Source organism: Thamnophis sirtalis, unplaced genomic scaffold, assembly GCF_051295495.1.
Source record: "Thamnophis sirtalis isolate CommonGarterSnake01/CBP01778 unplaced genomic scaffold, rThaSir2_p1.2 scaffold_13, whole genome shotgun sequence".
Lineage (NCBI taxonomy): Eukaryota > Metazoa > Chordata > Lepidosauria > Squamata > Natricidae > Thamnophis > Thamnophis sirtalis.
In genome coordinates this window covers 37,242,152-37,261,449 of record NW_028261393.1, presented here as the reverse complement: position 1 = coordinate 37,261,449, position 19,298 = coordinate 37,242,152, and the positions used below count along the sequence as shown (strand labels likewise).

The 19,298-nt window shown below is 46.6% G+C and overlaps 1 protein-coding gene across 1 annotated transcript in view; it reads left to right on the top strand.

Moving 5' to 3' along the window:
• Positions 1 to 19,298, top strand: part of EFNB1 (ephrin B1) — an 85,953-nt gene that overhangs the window by 44,171 nt on the left and 22,484 nt on the right. The gene's annotated exons all lie outside the window — the stretch shown is intronic.

Here is a 19,298-nt window from a genome sequence, read left to right as displayed (position 1 = left end):
TGCCTCCCACCTTCTCTTTCTAACGTCATGTTTGTGTTATTTGTCAAGTGCCGAAAGGCCTTGTCTGTGGGGGATGCAGCCTGAAAAGGAGGCCTTGATTGAAGGGACTCTCTCCTGTGGCTGGCGTTAGGAGGGCCTCTAATGATGTGGCAAGATGGATCCTTTTAGGCCCGGCCTTTGTTCAGCCCTTGGCACCGAGGGCCTGTTGGCAGGACAGGGAACATCCGGTCCTGCTTATCCTTCCTCCCAATGGACGTCTCTCGTTTCACTGATTTGGGAGAAGGAATCGTTTGGTTTCTGCGGCATCTGCGTTCTATTGAGCCACGGAGGACACATGGAATGCTTCTAGCTGGGGCTTTGGGTGCCAACAGGGTTTCTTTCTTTCCTATTGTCTTCTGGTCGGGCCGTGTCTAGATGGTTCCAGAATGCCAGTGTGGCTTTGGGCTTCTTTCCTTCGTTTCTACCCTCCACTTCACTAAATGGACATATGTTGGATGTGCTTGTTTGGCTTTAAGTTCTGTTTGAAGGGTTGAAAATGGCAAGACGGCGAAGAACAGGCCACATACAGTTTTTAGATAATGACAGACTTGGAGCAGAATTTCCTTCCAGGCTGTCCCTTGGTCCCCCTGTGAACTTAAAGGGTGGAAGGAAATTGAAAGCAGATGCCTGTTGGGCCCTTCCGCCAGCTCTTCTAATCCAGAGAACTAGGATTTTCGGCTCTATGAAGACTTCAATTCTCGGTCTCTAAAAGGAGCAGTTCCTTTGCTGCCATCTTGGTCCTGTTAAAAGAGCTTTCGGAATATCAGAGAAGTCACTGAGGCCCATAAGCGGAAAGCAGGGCAAGAGGTTGGCAGAACCAGAAAGGGGGAAAAGAGGTAAAGACGAGAACTGCTGTAGTCTGGATAGAGCTCACCAGTGGTGGGTTCCTCATGATACGGTATGGCCATACCGGTAGTAGCCGGGAGCAGCTGACAGCGTACCAGTATGGTGGCTCGTTTGGCCCGCCCGCCTGCATTCTATACTAGTTTTTAAAGCAACCGGCCAATTGCGCCTGTATGCATAGCATGTGGCACCTGGGTGTCACAGGGGCAGTGGATTGCGCATGTGTGCGCAGCTCGTGTGCAGGAACAGAAAGCGCGGTCCTGTGAGCAGCGTACCGGTAGCGACGGTAAGAGTAACCCACCCCTGGAGCTGACCACCCACTTCTAGCGAAGGGGATAGGTTTTCCAACATAATTCATATTAATGCTCAGGTGGTTGTTTCGTGTTGTATTTCTCCTTCGATAGGAAGCAGTTTCCAAATCTTTCCTGAACTGGGCTTTCATGGCCTGAAGCTCAGGTCAAGTAAGATGGAAGTGTTTTGATTGGGTGGGTGGGGGGAAGCAACACTTAGGGTACCTATTTCAGATCATTGTAAGGTTATGAAGCATAAAGGTTGAAAGAGTCCTTGCAGGTAATCCAGCCTGACTTCCAGCTCAGCTGAAGGATCCCTTAGTACAGGGATGTCCAAACTTGGGAACTTTTAAGACTTGGCTTAAAGTTGGCATGGCTGGCTGGGGAATTCTGGGATTTGAAGTCCACAAGTCTTAAAGTTCCCAAGTTTGGACACCCCTGCCTTAGTAGAACCCAGTGGTGAAATCTAATTTTTTTTCCTACCGGTTCTGTGGGCATGGCTTGGTGGTGGTGGGTCATGTGATTGGGTGGGCATGGCTATGTACTCATGTGACTGGGGAGGTCAAAAGACAGAAACTCACTTTAACAATGTCCTGCTGGAGCAGGGTTGGGCTGGATGACCTCCAGGTCAGTAGTGAAATTCAATTTTTTTTACTACCGGTTCTGTGGGCATGGCTTGGTGGGCGTGGTAGGGGAAGGATACTGCAAAATCCCCATTCCCTCCCTACTCTGGGGCCAACCAGAGGTGGCATTTTCCGGTTCTCTGAACTACTCAAAATTTCAGCTACCAGTTCTCTGAGCTACTCAAAATTTCTGCTACCGGTTCTCCGAACTACTCAAAATTTCTGCTACTGGTTCTCCGAACTTCTTAACATTTCTGCTACCAGTTCTCCGAACAACTCAAAATTTCCACTGCCGGTTCTCCAGAACCTGTTGGATTTCACCCATGGTAGAACCTGATCAAAAATGTCCACCCAGCCTCGGTTTCAGCATCCCCAGCAAAGGCAGATCAGATTTTCTGAGGCTGTTCTTACCATTAGGGTCTCTTTTCCTGGTGTCCAGGTGAAAACATGCTTTTGAAATATAAATTCTGGGGTTTTTTTTGTCTTCTGATACAACTTTAAACAATTCTGTCTGTACTTCTACATGTCAGCTCATCAGATGCTTGAAGACAATTGTCATGTGTTTCCCCACAATCTCCTCCAGATAGAACACCTATAACAACTTACTCCTTATATGTTTTTCCTTCCTTAATTGTCTGGGTTCCTTTTTTCTGGACACGATCCAGATGTCCATGTCCTTAAAACGAGACCCTCTCAGAAATAGTGTAGGGGTCTCCTGCTTGGGTGAGGGGTTGGACTAGATGACCTTCAAGGTCCCTTCCAACTCTGTTATATCTGTTATACCTGTCAGATATCCCTAATGGAATACAATATATGAGGTGCGCTCTGTCCAAAATGGACTAGGGAGAACCAAGGATTTTTCTTAATTTCAATACAGGTAGTCTTCGAGATATGACTGTTCAGTTAATGGCCATTCAAAGTTATGACAGACTCCCCCACCCACCCAAATCCCCCCTATATATGACCATGTTTCAAAGTTACATGTCAAGCACAAGAAACCAGGAACCACTGTTGCTCAAATGAACACAAAATTATTCCAGACTGTCACAAGAATCTAAACTATTAACGCTGAAAGCAAAGTAGGGGTAGGTAAGAATCCGTGGAATTGAAAGCAGGCTGGACTTAGATCCCTTGTGGGCACGAAGAGACTCCAAAGGGGTGTGTGTGCATTGGATCCCTCCCGCAGCACGATCATCTCCTCCATTGAGGCTTCTGCACTGCCCCCAGTTCCCCAAAGCCTGGAGCGAGTTGCGGCAGAGGCCCAGCCCACCAGCATGGCTTCCTTCTTCTGTGAAAGGTTCCCCACCCCGTGGATGGATGGATGGATGGCTGACTTCCTCCTTGGCATTTCCAAGCACGTGTGTGTGTGTGTTTGTGTGTGTGTGTGTGTTCTTTGGAAGCTGCTTTGAACGTGGCTGGCACCAGGCCTGGATCTGGCTGGACTTTTGCTGCTTGTCTGCCTCCTTCATGGACCCAGCTAGGTGGGGACTCCCCCACCCAGGAGGCACTCCATCTTCCGCTTAATCCCATGTTCATTTAACGGCCACATAAGAAGGAACAGAGGGTGGAGGGTCATTAAGTGAGGCTGTCTCGCTTAAAGGCTGTCACCGCTTGCTGAACATAATGGTTGTAGGTCAAGGACTGCCAGTACTACATTTTAGTTGATGTGTTTCTTTTTTTTTTTGCAACTGCATCATCATCACACTATTGGTGTGTCTAGCTGGGGTGAAATCCGGCAGGTTCTGACATGTTCTGGAGAACCGGTAGCAGAAATTTTGAGGAGTTCAGAGAACCAGCAAATGCCACCTCTGGCTGGCCCCAGAGTAGGGAGGGAATGGGGATTTTGAAGTATCCTTTCCCTGGAATGGGGAGGGAATGGGGATTTTGCAGTATCCTTTCCCTGCCACGCCCACCACGCCACACCATTGACTTTCTTTATGTTGTTGTTATAATTGGTTACCGTTCTGTTGAAATTCATTGAACTTTTCTATTTGTTGAATTGTTCTGCGGCATGTTGGCCGTGGCAAGTTGTCCCCATTCCGCACTGCTGGTCCATCTTCGCTTGCGATCCTCCGAGGCCCTCCGATTGCTTTCCTGGGAAGGGCTGCATTTGCTCCACAGAATTAGTCTTGTGATCCGGAGGGGAAAATCCCAGGAACTTTAACCAACTTCAAGTTTTTCGATAGAGCAAGCTGGAGAATCATAGGCTTCCCACCTCACTGGGGTTTTCTATGACATTTCACCAGTTAGGGTAAAACAAAACCAGCACAACTGGATAATGATGGTAGATTTCCATTTTCTGCATCCTAGTAACATTTTTTTAAAGGTTAGAGCAACGTGTGGTTTGGAGTTGCTGGTTGGAGACCTAATTGTTCCTTTGATTTGTTTGCTGCCCATCTCGCGTCAAGGTGACTCGGGCGAATGCTGAAACCATGAACAATAAATATGCCTAATAACAGCAATAAAGCACAATTAAAAAGATGGGGAAGAAGGAAGGATGTGCAGGGGTAAAGGTGGGGGGGTGTCTTAGTTTGTCGAGCACCTCCAGAAAGATGCACCCCCATTGGGACACCAGGCCAGCTGGCAGATCAAGGTCTCCAAGACCCTGTCAGAAGGGAGGGGGCAGATCCCACCTTGAGGGGGTAAGACATTCCAGAGCAGGGGTCTCCAACCGTGGCAACTTTAAGCCTGGCGGACTTCAACTTCCTGAATTCTGGAAGTTGAAGTCCGCCAGGCTTAAAGTTGCCAAGGTTGGAGACTCGTGCTCCAGAGTGTTGGAGTCACAGCACAGAAGGCTCTTCTCCTGGACCCACCAACCAGAATTCCTTCGCTGATCCATAGCATGCCCCTTCTGCTGGCATGGGTGGAGCAAACGACACAGTCCGATCCTGTCCAGAGTCTGGGCCCCCTGTTGACTCTAGGACGTTGCCCAACCTTCAGCAGGGCCGTGTAGTAAAGCCTTCAGGATAACCCCCAGTTCCTTGCTTGGTAGTTCAAAGTAGTAACATCTGAGGTGATGAGTGTTAGAAAAGCTAAGCCCTGATCTAAGCCTTTTGTAATGTGTTAATGACACACAGATACATCAAGCTATGGGGGCTCCCATTGCCCAATTGCAACCACCATCTTGATTCTCCCCCCACCTCACCTCCCAGTTATGCATAGGAAAGAGGCTTCAATTGAAAATGGAATAATTCTTGGTTTTCGGGCCTTCTGGATCTTTGCTTTCTTTGGTAGCAAATGCCAAGTATTTGGGCCTTGTGTAACTGACACGATTGAATGCCAAAATGTGATTTTAATATAGATCGTACTTGTTGTTTATTATTTTATTCTAGAATTTTTAACTGGATAGTCCTTGAGTGATTTTATTTGTTCTGGTCTCGGAGTGTAATAAACTTGATTTGATACCAAATACTTTGGTATTGGATATGATACAAGTCCCTCAGACTGGCAAACCAGTCAGGAAATGTAATTAGATGAACGAATTCTACTTTTATCATAAGGCTACATTAACATACATTAAATATGAAGGTTCGAACTTCTCACAGCTAATTTTAATCACCTGATCCATTGGGGGAGGGGATCCTTCCTAAGGTTCTTTCCCTGATCATTAAGTGACTGAGGGCTCCTGCTTCTCTTATCTGATTGTTTCTTAGGCAGCATCTCTTCCCCTCATCCCCTAAAGTCATCCATATATTCCATTATACCAGGGGTCGGCAACCTTAAACACTCAAAGAGCCATTTGGACCCGTTTCCCACAGAAAAGAAAACACCGGGAGCCACAAAACCCTTCCCGTGTCTGACTATTTCCTGAGTGGCCACAATACTAGCATATGTAGTTGAATTAAACGTTCTGTTTTCTTCTGAAATTTTTCTTGGATTTATCTCTAGTTGGCCTACTGGGGATTGAAAAGTTCAGTAAATTATGTGACCAGGGCGTATCACACATTGACGGTTGTGACGCATATTTGAGCAACAGGGAGCCACTGCAGAGGGACGAAAGAGCCACATGCGGCTCCAGAGCCACAGGTTGCTGACCCCTGCATTATACAGACAAACCTGATACACAATCGGGAGGGGGGTTCCCTATAAAGGAGAATATTTGTAGCTCAGCGTTGAAATGAGGAGTCCTTGGTGGTCTCTGAGCTCGCTTGTTTTCTTGCAGACGTTTCATCACCCAAACTAGGTAACATCCTCGGTGCTCACCGGAAGCCACTGGTTCAATAGATTCAGTAAGCAGTTTATTATTTTACGTGCAGGCTGCTCTTTTGTATGTGTAAGTGGGAGGAGGCCTCTGTGTGGGGTGATTTTGTGTTTTGGTGTCACCTGGCTTAGTGTGGGTTGGAGGCAGAAAGAAGATCTGTGGGCTGTCGGACTTCTGAATGTGCAATAACATAACTATGTAGTACGAAGGACGCAACGTGCTGGCGCAATGTGTAACATGTTCACACTGGTGCAATAGGACTGGGTGTTTGTTAATAAGATTTATTGGGTTAGGGATTTTCTGTCTTCATTGTGAGTTGTATTGTGTTGGGGTGTGTGCACTGAGGAGCTCAACCAGTCTCTTGTGTACTGACAAATAAATTCTATTCTCTAAGAACGCATGGATTGATTGTGGTGTTTATAAGAGACAAAATGCAACTGAAGAGGACTACTGTGGGCATTGCCAAAGTTTTCCTTGTCCATTAGGTTCTGCAATGTGGCCTCTTGGGGGTCTGAGCTCCAAATCATCCTTGTTAGCATCCCCCATTCCATAACCATAGACGTGAACAGAAATGTAAGCTGTCCTCCTACTTGTGTCCTGCTTATGTGTAGCCGATCTCCAGCAACATGATGGTACAAGATATTAATTTAAAGCTCTCTTGGAGGGTTGTTTCTGTGCTTCGGAATTTAATCGGTTGTGTGCTGCTCTTTAAAAAGTCTGCTTTTGCCCAAATTGGTCTTGGATGGGTTTTGGAAGTTTCCTTGCCTTGGGGATAATTGGGTCTTGTTGTTTTGCTAGGAAGCAAATAGTCCTTTGATCCTGCCTCAAAACACAGAGCTGGAATGAACATGGCCAAATTCCCGGTATTGAAACTTAAGGCAGCTCAGAAAGCCGAATTCTTCAGCAATTGAGAAGAGAAAGGACAAAGCTGGTCATAAAAAGGTCTCAGTTGCTAATGAAATGGAACTCGGAGGAGAAAAAATGAGACTCTCCGATTTAAGCAGGCAAATCTTGCATTTCAAGACTTCCTGGACTCCCTCCTGGTAATATTTGTTTAGAACAAAGAGCAAACAATGCAGAAGTTTTGTAGTGAAGTCATGAGGAATCCATTACATAGGACGTGGGTGAGGTAATTCTGTATAGAAACAGACTCAGTCACCCCTCTGGATCCACCCTTTGAAAGACTGGCTGAACCATTCCAGTCGTTCTGCCTTCCACTTAGCCATAAGATAAGACTTGTGGGGCCTTCCAGCCAGAGGTGGGATTCAGCAGGTTCTGACCAGTTCCGGAGAACCGGTAGCTGAAATTTTGAGTAGATCGGAGAACCAGTAAATACCACCTCTGGCTGGCCCCACCCCCACCTATTCTCTGTCTCCCGAGTCCCAGCTGATTGGGAGGGAATGGGAATTTTGCAGTAACCTTCCCCTGCCACACCCACCAAGCTATGCCACACCCATCAAGCCACATCCACCAACCCATGCCACGCCCACCAAGCCACACCCACAAAACTGGTAGTAAAAAATTTGGAATCCCATCACTGCTTCCAGCATGTTGGTATTCACATTGTGCTTATTGATTACAACATGGAAAGGATACCAGATGTAAAGAGGCGAGTTCAAAAAAAAAGAGGAGCCTTAGCAGAATAAGCTCAAAATCTCCATCTTTCACGAGGGAGCAGAACATCTTTCTACACAAATCAGTGAAATTGCAAGTTCAGGAGCTCCACCATGGCTCGGAAAGGCATTTGGTTTGGCAGCTTCTGTCTGTGAAGCACATCTGATCACACAGTACAAATAATGTGGCCAAGCTGAGAAATATCAGTGTCTGGTTTCCTCCGCATTTTTTGGGTGTTCCTCTGAGATGTCAGCTTCAAGGAAAGTTGGTTAGGGAACCGAAGTCCCGTCTGTCTTTTCTCCTGCATCAACCCACCAAATGAACGGAGAGCTGATTCAGCAGCGGGAGCCCATCTGGATGGTTTCTGTGGGCTGCAACTAGAGCCATGAGTCACCCTCTTGGCATTAAGAGGTCCCGAGGCTTCATTAAGATGAGAGAGATCATCTTAATGTTCTGGAATTATTTTTTAATTGCTTGTAGACTATCCATTCCAATCTTGAAACAGTCGAAGTAAGCAATAACTAGCTAAGCTTGATGTAGATCAGATGTGATTTTCCAGAATCAGAGTGGTTTGAAAAGTCATCAGGTGGCAGCTACATTGGGTTGAAAAATACCTTGGATTTTATTTCTGATGAATAGAACTGCATTGACGCCATCTTACTGGCTTCCAGAAGGTTGTGCTTTCACTGAGAATGATCGAGAAGTTTGAATACGTGTGAATGCAGGCAAAGGCTAAATGCAGTTTAGCGGTGAGCAGAAAGGTTCCTTCAAGGTGCCTTTTGGATCATCCCATTTTTGCAGTAACAATTGCTTCCTGCAATTCGCGCCATTAGGATGCATAAGCAAAGATTTATTATAGAAGCCCCCCCCCCAAATATCTCCCTTTGCTACCCAAATGCAAGTCATGAAACTTGACTTATCCTAATTGCAAAAGGAAGAGTAATGGAAAGACACAGAATAAACATGTGTAGTGCAAAAATAACCTTGGTTGATTTCTATAGGCTTTCCCCTGTCTACGTTTGTGTTAGATTTCTTCCTCTTCTCTCATTTCCCTCTCATGTTTATCTAAAGCAGGGGGTTCCCCCCTCCCCCCGGCAACCCCTGGGCTGTGGCCTTTTTGGAACTGAGCTGTGCAAACAGCAGGCAAGTGCATGCGCACAGCTCCAATGGCACAAGTGGTGTGGATTTGTGCCTGCCACTTGCACAAACGGAATTTCACATGCTCGCAAGAGTCCCTGCCGCTTACGCAAATGGAGATGCCCACACACTTGCCTGCCACTTACGCGAAACCATTTCCTCTCTCCCCACCACGCAAAGCCGGAAAGGTTGGGGACCCCTGGTATAAAGGGAAGAATGCATAGTAGGGATCCCTCCCCCCCCCCAATCACCATGGGTGGCTTTGCCCCTTAAAAAAAGCCATTCAAAACTCCAGGATCCTAGTTCAGACAAACCTCCAGATTCCCAGCCTTTGTTTAATGTTCTCGCTAGCCCAGCCTTGGACATTGGTCATTTCTCATCCTGTGTCTCTCTGCTTGCAGAGAGGGGAGTTTTGTTTCCTCTGGGAATTAGAGATTAAGAGACTGAACTGTACCTCCTCTTTTTTCCAGGAGTGCCTGGAAGTCTCTCAACACTTATTGGAAGCAACAGCGAATGGGTGCAAAATGCTGCTCAGCAGACAGCTGCCTCTCTGAGTGCCTTGGGAGGCTTGTGTGCACTGAGAGTAAATTCCATTGTTCTCAGGGATGTGTCTCTCGAAGGGTAAATGGATGCAGTCTGCATAAAGGAAAGAGAAAGAAATTCTCAATGAGTCCTTCAGCTGCATTTCTTCCAGAGTGGGGGGGCTGAATTGGTGGCAATGTGGTGCAGTACTATGATGAGGTCCTAGTAGATCCCAAAGGGAACCAGAACAGGCAGGGTAGAATAACGGCTAAAAAGGCCAGTGCAATCTCAGGGTGACCAACAACAACAACAAAAACTGGCATTCAGAGACTGGTAATTGTTCCTTTGATTTGCGTTGTTCAGATCCGATGTGGTATTGAGTGCCAGTACTGGTTTGGACCGGTTCGTCTGAACCAGTAGTAGCATGGTGTCCTGGGTCGCTGGAACAAGCAGCGACCCAGGCCTGCCACATCCCTGAACCGGTTCCCCAGTCTCTTCTGCCATCGCACAAAAAGCCCTCTCAGCGAACCGGTAGTAAATCGGTTAGGAACCCAACACTGCTGTAAAGGGAATATGTAGATGCCTGAGCGAGGAGAAAGGAAGCTGTTCTAGCAAACATTAGGTGAAATTTCCCGATGATCACAGCTGTTAGAGAGCTTGGTTACTCCAGTATTGCTGACCTCCCCCAGTTCCCTTCTCTACCTTTTGGAGCCAAAGTTGTTTGCTATGTTTGTTAAGAATCTGTTGGATCTTCCACTAGATGCAGAGTTTGCTCCCATTTGATGTCAGTGTAGTTTTTTTGTTGTTGGTCACAAAGTCGTGTCCGACCCATCACGACCCCATGGACAGAGTTCTTCCAGGCCTTCCTGTCCCTTGCCATCTCCTGGAGCCCATTTAAGCTCACGCCGACTGCTTCAGTGAGTTAAAAGTCCTCCATTATTATTGTGGTGTGCATCCTGCATACTTTAGCTAACTGATTAGCAAAAAGTTCATCTATTTCCACTGTTTGTGTGAGTGTTCTGTAATATTGTATACACCTATATAAATGCTATATAAAAACCTATATAAATACCTATATAAATGTTGTATACACCTATATAATTTTCAGGTAGAGAAATTGTTTTCATCCTTGGTTTTTCTTTTTCTTTTTAGCTTTGCATTTCTATAGAGACGTAGTTATTTCTTGTATATAGTGCAACTCCACCTCCTCTTTTATTAGGCGTGTTTCTTTTGATTGTCTGGTCTACAGATTCCTGATTCAGTTTCCCGGAGCTTTGATCCAGCTGACTTCCAAAAACATTATTCCCAGTTATTGGGAACTAATCCATCCCCTGCCAGAAGACCCCACCCCATGCAGGTATTTTAAACCAGGGTGTAGGTATCCAAAGTTGTGTCATCAACACCATTCCCATAAGCCAGGGGTCAGCAATCTTAAACAGTCAAAGAGCCACAAAGGTCCCAACCCCCGTTCAATTCTGGAGCCGACTGGAAGTCTGGTTCCCCCACCATAGAGTCTCCTCCTAGTGTGGCGTTCTTTTTCCTCTATATATCCTAATCGAAAGCCCTATCAATTGCGGAGCTGACTGGCGATAGGGAGCCGCAGTAGAGGGATGAAATAGCCACATGCGGCTCCAGAGCTGCAGTTTCCTGACCCCTGCCCCAAGCCAGTGGTTTACTTCAAAAGTTCTGTGTTCCTTCATTGGGTGCCTACCTTTCATTGGGAGTACACAGGAACCCACCACCTGTGTCTCTATCTCTTTCGTTTTGATGCCTAGCTGCTCATAATCTCTGGATACATTTTTCCAGCTCTTTGTCATATCAATCATCCCGCCCCGCCCCCCCCATGAAAGAGGAAAAAGGAATAATAATCTGTGGACATAATTATTTTAGTAAATCTCTCAGTTACAACTTTGATCTTTCTTCCTGGGAGATAATATACTTCCCTAGATTGATTGTCCTGTCTACAAATTGCTGATTCAGTTCCCCTGAGCAGTGAGTCTGCTATCGTCAACACGTGCCTGCACGTTTTCTTATGAAATCGATTGTTTAGCTGGACTGGACTGTGTTGGATATTTTTCCCCTTCTATGAGTGACAGGTCTCTTTGTCTTCATTCAAAGTTCACTTCCTATTAGTTAATTTTTCCTTAGTGTATTCAGTTCAGTTCAGTTCAGTTTAGTCTGAGACACAAACAACATTTTGTGTGGTTAGACTTGTCTCTAGATTTATTCCCCCCCCCCCAAATGTTTGAATTAGTTTACATTTAGTACAGATATAACTTGGGTCTTCTGTGAGCATGAATACATACATGCCACCTATTTATTTCCTTAACCAACCATGGTGAGTTGGTTGTGGCGAGTTGGCTGTGGCAAGGTTAATGGTGAAATAATACTTGTTTCAGCTCTTCTTGTGGCTAGTGTTGAAATTCCTTTGCTTCTTCCAGGCCGCCTCCATTCTCAGCTGTTATCCTGCACGTCCCACTGTCTTTCTGATGCCGTTCCTCCTCCCTCTTCCTCCTCCCTTTCCCCCTTTTTCTTTTTCTTTGGCAGTTCTTCAAAACTGATGTCTAAATTCTCCCCCACCCCCAATTGCAACTTATTTTATCTATATTCTTCCTCTTTTTTCTTTTCCTCCACTCCAAATTCCTCCTTGTTGTACTGCTGCTTACATGGTTGCAAGATGTTGCAATTGCTATAAATGCAAGCCAGTTTCCAGTCACCCAAATTGGGATTATGTGAGCAAGAGGTTGGTGGTTAATCATAATGTTGGGGATGAGTTGTAAGTCATTTCTCCAAGGCCATTTTAATTTCAAACCTTTGAGGAAAAATATGCACTTAAAGGTGTAGTACATATATGTATGTATACATCAGGGGTGAAACTCAGCAGGTTCTGACAGGTTCTGGAGAACCAGTAGCGGAAATTTGGAGTAGTTCAGAGAACTGGCAAATATTACCTCTGGCTGGCCCCAGAGTGGAGTGGGAATGGAGATTTTGCAATATCCTTCCCCCAGGAGTGGGGAAGGAATGTGTATTTTGCAGTATCCTTGCCCTGCCACACCCACTAAGCCACACCCACAGAACTGGTAGTAAAAAAAATGAATTTCACCACTGGTATGCATGTATGGGTTGGTTGGTTGGAATTTATGGATAGTTAACTAGAAAAGAACCATGGAAAATGTTTTTGTACATGCTAACTACAACAAGATGCAATCTGCACAAAGATGGAAGGATTCCAAAATACCCACTCTGGAGGAATGCTCGGGAAGATGACAAAATTGGCAGGAAATGGCCAAGTTAACTTGCTTGATCAGGGACAAAACAAGTACACTTATTCATGATTGGAAACCCTTTGTGGACTTTTTGCTGAAAACAGAAAAACTGAATTGGTGACTTTATAATTCAAAAGTATGGGAAGAAGGCAATTATGAGGCAACCTTAAAGAGGGAGGATAGATGATAAATTTCCTCCACTGAGGAAAATGAAGGATGGCTCCGACCTAGAGCTGCAATTAAGGCCTAGTCCATGGTAATAAAAGCAGCTAAAGAGCATTATTTCTTTGTCCTTATTGTGCCCACAGGGTGCCGGCCAGTGGCTGTGTTCCAGATCACTCGGTCTCTCCTGGGACAGAAAAACTTGGTGATCATGTACAGTAGGGGTCTCCAACCTTGGCAACTTTGAAATTTGTGGACTTCAACTCCCAGAATTCCTCAGCGAGCTGAGGAATTCTGGGAGTTGAAGTCCACAAGTCTCAAAGTTGCCAAGGTTGGAGACCCCTGATCTATAAAGGCAAGCAGAGAAATTTGTTCAACTCCTGAGGGAGAAAGTAACTTGGATTCATTCCCACATAGATCCCGTGTGTGGAGCAAGTCCATGTGATATGCCTGAGGGGAGGCCTTCCCAGTTATCTGGGAACAGTTTGACAGTGTTTGATCTGAGGAAGTGGATAGAGTCTTTGATGCTGTCAGTTCTACCACCTGTCAGTTCAATCCCTGTCCCTCCCTGATGGTGAAAGCAGATGGGTTCAGGCAGTATTGATTAATCTCTGCAGGTGGGGGCATTTTTAGGAGCTTTTAAGGAGGCCCAGGTTTGTCCCCTCCCTTAAGAAATCATCACTTGATCCCACCTGCCTGGACAACTTTAGTCTTGTTTCCTATCTTTCCTCTTTAGGAAAAAGTGAATTTCGTTGTATGTGTATACTGTGTAGATACGTACAATGACAATAAAGTAAAGTACTAGGGAAGATGATTCAAAAAGGTGGTTACTTGGCAGCTTCAGAGGGTCCTGGATGAAACTGATTATCTGGACCCCTCCTGGTTAGAATTCAGGCCCTGTTAGGGGACAGGAACAGCATTTAGTCAAACCCTACTTGGAATCCTGTGTTCAGTTCTAGAGACCTCACTTAAAAGAGAAATTGCTAAAATTGAGCGAGTCCAGAGACAAGCAGCAAAAATGGTGCAAGTTCTGAGAGACAGTCTGATTCCAGGCCAGGTTATGGGACAGAAACACCCTTGGTTGCATGTTGACACTCTCTGGCGAAAGAGGAATGGGATTGTGCGTCCGTCCTTGCTCTCCTTGACCTCTCAGCTTCTTTCCGTAACATTGACCATGTATCCTTTTGGACCAACTGCGGGATTTGGGACTCTACTGTGCTGGTTTGGTTTCTTCCCCCAAGGCTGGTTCTAATCAGTGTTGATAGGGGCCAGGAGGTCCACCATAAGCCCGCGTCCCTCTGTGGCTTGGGAGTCTCTCTCTGCTCCTGTTTAACAGGGTGGGGTATCATCAGTATGCCAATGGGACAGTTCCAGTGGTGAAATTCAATTTTTTTTACTACCATTCTGTGGGCGTGGCTTGGTGGGTGTGGCTTGGTGGACGTGGCAGGGGAAGGATAGTGCAAAATCCCCATTCCCTCCCCACTTTGGGGCCAGCCAGAGGTGTCATTTGCCAGTTCTCTGAACTACTCCAAATTTCCACTACTGGTTCTCCAGAACCTGTCAGAACCTGCTGAATTTCATCCCTGGACAGTCCTAATCAGTATGCCAGTCTCCATCCTGGATGACCCGAGTAATGCTGTAGTCTGGTACCTGTGGTACCTGTGGTGGTACCTTTTGTGGTACCTGTGGTGGTCTGGACGGGGCAACAGGTTTTGGCTGAATCTTGATAAGTTGGGGGAGCTGTGGGTGTGGGGAGTCTTGGGATCCTTTATCATCTTCAGTCCTGGATAGGGTTGCATTGGCCAAGACAGACTCGACGCACAACTTGGGGGTTATCCTAGACTTGTCATTCCTGGTCAAAGACCAGGTGACGGTTGCGGCTAGGAAGCCTTTGCGCAACTTCCTACTATGTCCTTTTCTGGATCTTGTGCTCATCACTCATTCCTTGATCATCTCATGTCTGGATTTTTGCTATGTGCTCTGCTTGGGGCAACCCTGGAAGAGTATTCAGAAACTTGTTGGTTCAGGACACATAATGGTGTGGGCCGTTGTGGAGGCTCCACCTGTGGCCTGTGTAACACCACTCACTGTTAAGTTAGCTGCACTGGTTGCTGATCTGCTTCCAGATACAGCTCAGATGTGTTTAAAGCCCTTTATGGGTCTGAGGTACCCCCCCCCCAATCTCTTTGGCCTTCCAGAAGGGCCTTTAAACCTGGGGCTCTGGGGCTGGTCTGCCCCCCCCCCCCATGGAGGCACTCTTGGTTGGGCTGGGGGTTAGTGCAAGGACAGGGAAGGCACCACCTCTGCTCCGCTTGAGCCTGTGGTTTTTGTAAATCGGTACTTAATCCTGTGCAATTTTGTTTTGCTATATTTCTATTTTATTACATCGTAAACCGCCCAGAGTCATTTTAGATATCAAGATGGGGCAGCATAGTAATTTTTTATAGCAATCAATAAAAAAAATCCTGGAAATTGCATGAATTTGTATGCGTCCTCCATACATGAAGAGGTGGCATGGCTTGGTGTTTTTAAGCCCCATTGAGGTCCTGCTGCTGGCAAAGTGGGGAGCAGAGGACTTTTGGAAACCCCTCCCCTTCCTCTTTCGCCTGGGCAAGCCAAGAAGGCTCCAGAGGCAGAGCAGGGGAGGTCTGGAAGGAGGCTGAGAAATGACTGAATTCTGGTTTGTTTGTTCTGGCCATTCCCTCACCTGGCACAGCAAAAAGGACATCAGTTGGGGTGAACTGTGATGATATGGGGTAATAGGTCTGCATCTTTGGGGTGTCTAAAGGTAAAGGTTCCCCTCGCACATATGTGCTAGCCGTTCCCGACTCTAGGGGGCAGTGCTCATCTCCGTTTCAAAGCCAAAGAGCCAGCACTGTCCGAAGACGTCTCCGTGGTCATGTAAACGCCGAAGGTGCACAGAATGCTGTTCCCTTCCCACCAAAGGTGGTCCCTATTTTCCTACTTGCATTTTTTACATGCTTTCGAACTGCTAGGTTGGCAGAAGCTGGGACAAGTAACAGGAGCTCACTCTGTTACATGGCGCTAGGGATTCAAACCACCGAACTGCCGACCTTTCTGATCGACAAGCTCAGCATCTTAGCCCCGGAGCCACCTGAGTGTCCCTTTCGGGGTGTCTACAGACTTGTAAATGTTAATGAGGATAACATATGAAATCGGGACCCTTTGAAAACGGAGAAGCTTTTGTTGGGGAGAAGCAAAAAGAGAAGAGAGAAGTGACCAGCTGACCGGTAGGGCTGAGAAAAATCAGCCGATAGTGAGATATTGGGGGGAGGGTGTGTTTTTAACCCTTTGCCACCCGTGACCACCCAAGAATTCATTAGTTCCACTTATCATTATAGGGGGGGGGGGACTGCTAGCTGTTCTCTTCCTTCATCCTCCCTCCGTTTTGATGTCCCTTTCCTCCATCCAAAACATGGCTTTGAAATCAGGAGATCTGTGCCCAGACCCTCCTCCTGCTGGATTACTGGGTGCTCATTGCTCTGCAGCCGTTTTCTGCCCCACAGCTGCCCAGAAGGCGGGCAAGAGAGAGATGCACGAAGCGGCCTTTGTGTGCCTGGCACATGTGGCTTTGTGCTAGTTAAAATTAGGCCGTCATGCAAGGTCCGTACTTGCCTGGAGCAAGGAAAAAGCCTCCCCCTTTCTGGTGCCTTCAAAAGCCCCGTCCTTATGCCTTCCTCATGCGCCAAATATTTGTGCTCCACGGTTGCTGAAACAGCAGGCCAGGCCTCCTGGGGTGTCTCCTGAAACCGTCCATGGAAGAGGGGTCAGCAATCTTTTCATGGCCAGGTGTGATCTCCTGTGGTGGGCTGCAGCCATTGCTTTCAAGATCCAGATACTGCAAAACTTGCATGCTTCTTGGATGAAGCTCCGTAGCAGAGAGAGGTTAAAATCTGGTTCTCTTTTAAAAAGGTGCCTGTGTGTGTTTCAGTGGATCTCTTCCAGAGAGACGGTATGTAGGTAAACCATGGAGATCCTGTTGTGTAATGGAGATCCTATGTGGCGATCTGGATTCAGATGGAAAACAGTCGTTGGAAGCGCCCACATTGCACCTGGCGGGAGCTGCTGAAGGCAGATTCCTGGTCTGGGGCGAGCAAGGAGTGGTCCTCACGTGTAAACAGTAACAGGGTTGGAAGGAACCTTGGAGTCATCTAGTCCAACCCCCTGCTCACACAGAAGACCTGTTCTAGGGATTCGAACCGCCAAACTGCCGACCTTTCTTATCGACAAACTCAGTGTCTTAACCACTGAGCCACCTAATCAGGCTGTATACATCCATAAAACTTCCCCTTTCATAGCCAATGGCTTCGTAGCCCTGTTTGCAAGCCTTGTATTGAAATTTTTGGCATCCCATCTCCCTCCTGTTTTGAATTTAATTCGTTGCATCTTACCTTTAATTAAGGGCGACGAAGCAAAAGTTTAGGGTCTCCTGCTTAAGCAGGGGGCTGGACTGGATGACCTCCAAGACCCACTCCAGCTTTGTTATTCTGTTAAGTACAACTTCTAGGTCACACAGCTCCACACACAAAGACAAGAAGCCTTTGGGAAGGATGAAACTTTGATTTAATTATGGAAATATGAACATCAAAATAGGTGGAAAACACGTCTTTGAATATTATAGCAATATGAAGGGTGGGGGGAGTTAAAATAGGGACAGAAAATAGTTGGAAAAAATAATAATTATATATTAGTATGTTAAGATATACAAAAGGACAGAAAGATGGTTGAGAAAGGAAAGGTGATAATAAAAGGCATGTATAAATAATATGAAACAATGGAAATGAAATGTAATATTTAGGAATAATAAGACTATGTTTATGTGTACTGACATGTACGTTACCCAGTTACCACACCATTCACGCATTAATATGTATAAAGAATATAAAGAATAAAAAATTGATGGGGGGAAAAAAAGAAACAGGAAGCCTTTGGGGGCTTCTTATGGGGGAGGGGCTTTTCTTTTCAGGTGGTACTTGCTAGGTTTTATTTGGATGAGGTGGGAGAAGGTCCTCCCTCTCTGCTTTGCCTTCACCCCACCCGGGCTCCTTTATTCTCCCACACGTCTTGAGGGGGGGGTGTGTCTGCCTGTACTTGCTGCTAATTAGGTTGGGTTCTGAGCGGAGCAGAGGAGGCCAGCGCCCTCCTCCCCAAATTTGCACAATGGGCAGAAGGGGGGCAGGAAGGCAGCCCCAGCCTCCCTCCCCTTCCTTCTTGCCTATTTTAAGAGAGAGCTGGTTAACAGGAGGGAGAGAGACACAAAAGGGCCTTCTCTTTTTGGCATGCCCTCCCAGGGACTGTCCTAATCCCTTGTGGGGGGGGGGGCAGCGGGGGCTGAAGGCTCTGTGTGTGTGTGGGGGGGGCTTTTCTTCCCGCATCATGAGTGCCCTGACAGCAGCAGGACAAACAGGGTCTCCATAATGTTATATTATGTAAATATAAATTTGGGATCGCTGAAATGCCACCCTGGGAACCCATCAGAGAAAGTAAATAAGGGCAACAATGGGAAGGAGGGAGGATGAGGAAGGAAAGGAAGGAAGGGTAAAGCAGAGGAAGTAAGAGTAAGAGAGACGGGGAGGGGAGGAGAAGAGAGGAGGAGTGGGGGAAAGAGAGGGGAAGAAGAAAAAAGGAAGGAGACGAGGAAAGAAGAAGGCAGAGAAGGGAGGTTGAGAAAACGGAAGGAGCAAGGTTGTTGCAGAATAAGATGGAGACATGGGGTGGCAAGAAAATGACCCAAAATGTATTTTATATAAGATAATGATAAACATTAATGATTAATAGATAAATGTTAGTAGCACTTACAAGAATGTATATTTGTGAATGTATTTGAATGGGAAAAAATAAAAAACTTTTTCAAAAAAATGGAGGGTCTCCATAATGGGAAGGGTCCCCTTTCTCCCAATCTTGGTAGATCTGACACCCACCCCACCCTTTTTGACCTTCCAAAAGAGCTGAAAACTCAGCTCAGCCTGGGGATCCAAAAGGGTGCCCCCTTCTGGAGGTGACTCCTGGATTAGGAAAGTCCCCCACTCTTCTTCCCCGTGTACTTTGTGCTCCCCTCCCCCTCAACACCTTTTGAACAGCACTTATTACTGTAGTTTTTTTTTTTTTTTTTTTTGCTTTATTATTTTAATGTGTAGTAGTTTTATTGTTTGTAGGCTGCTCGGAGTTGTCTCTGGACAAGGTGGGCCTCACATACATGTCATAAAATGAAAAAATAAATCTTCAGGCCTCTTGAGCTGGAGGGATGCTGAGGCTCTCGGGATCAGCAGCCGGGATCAGCAGCCGCTTTGGACAGGACTAGCCCAACCTCCCCCTGCAGAACTGGCAGCTCCTTGGCTGAGTGGGAGTGGGGAGGGGCAGGATTAACTATAGATGGAGCTTCCCTCCCACTTCCTCCCTCTTTGACCACTTTAGCCTTTTAAAGAGGGAATGGCCCATTGTGGATGAGAGCAACCCTACCCACGTGGGGCAACCTTCCCCAGACGCAGTCATGGCAGCTCTGGGCAGCGGGGGAGGCTCTCGGGCCCACCGTCCACCTTACCTCTCGTGCGCCGTGGGTGGAGGAGGGTCCGTCAGTGTT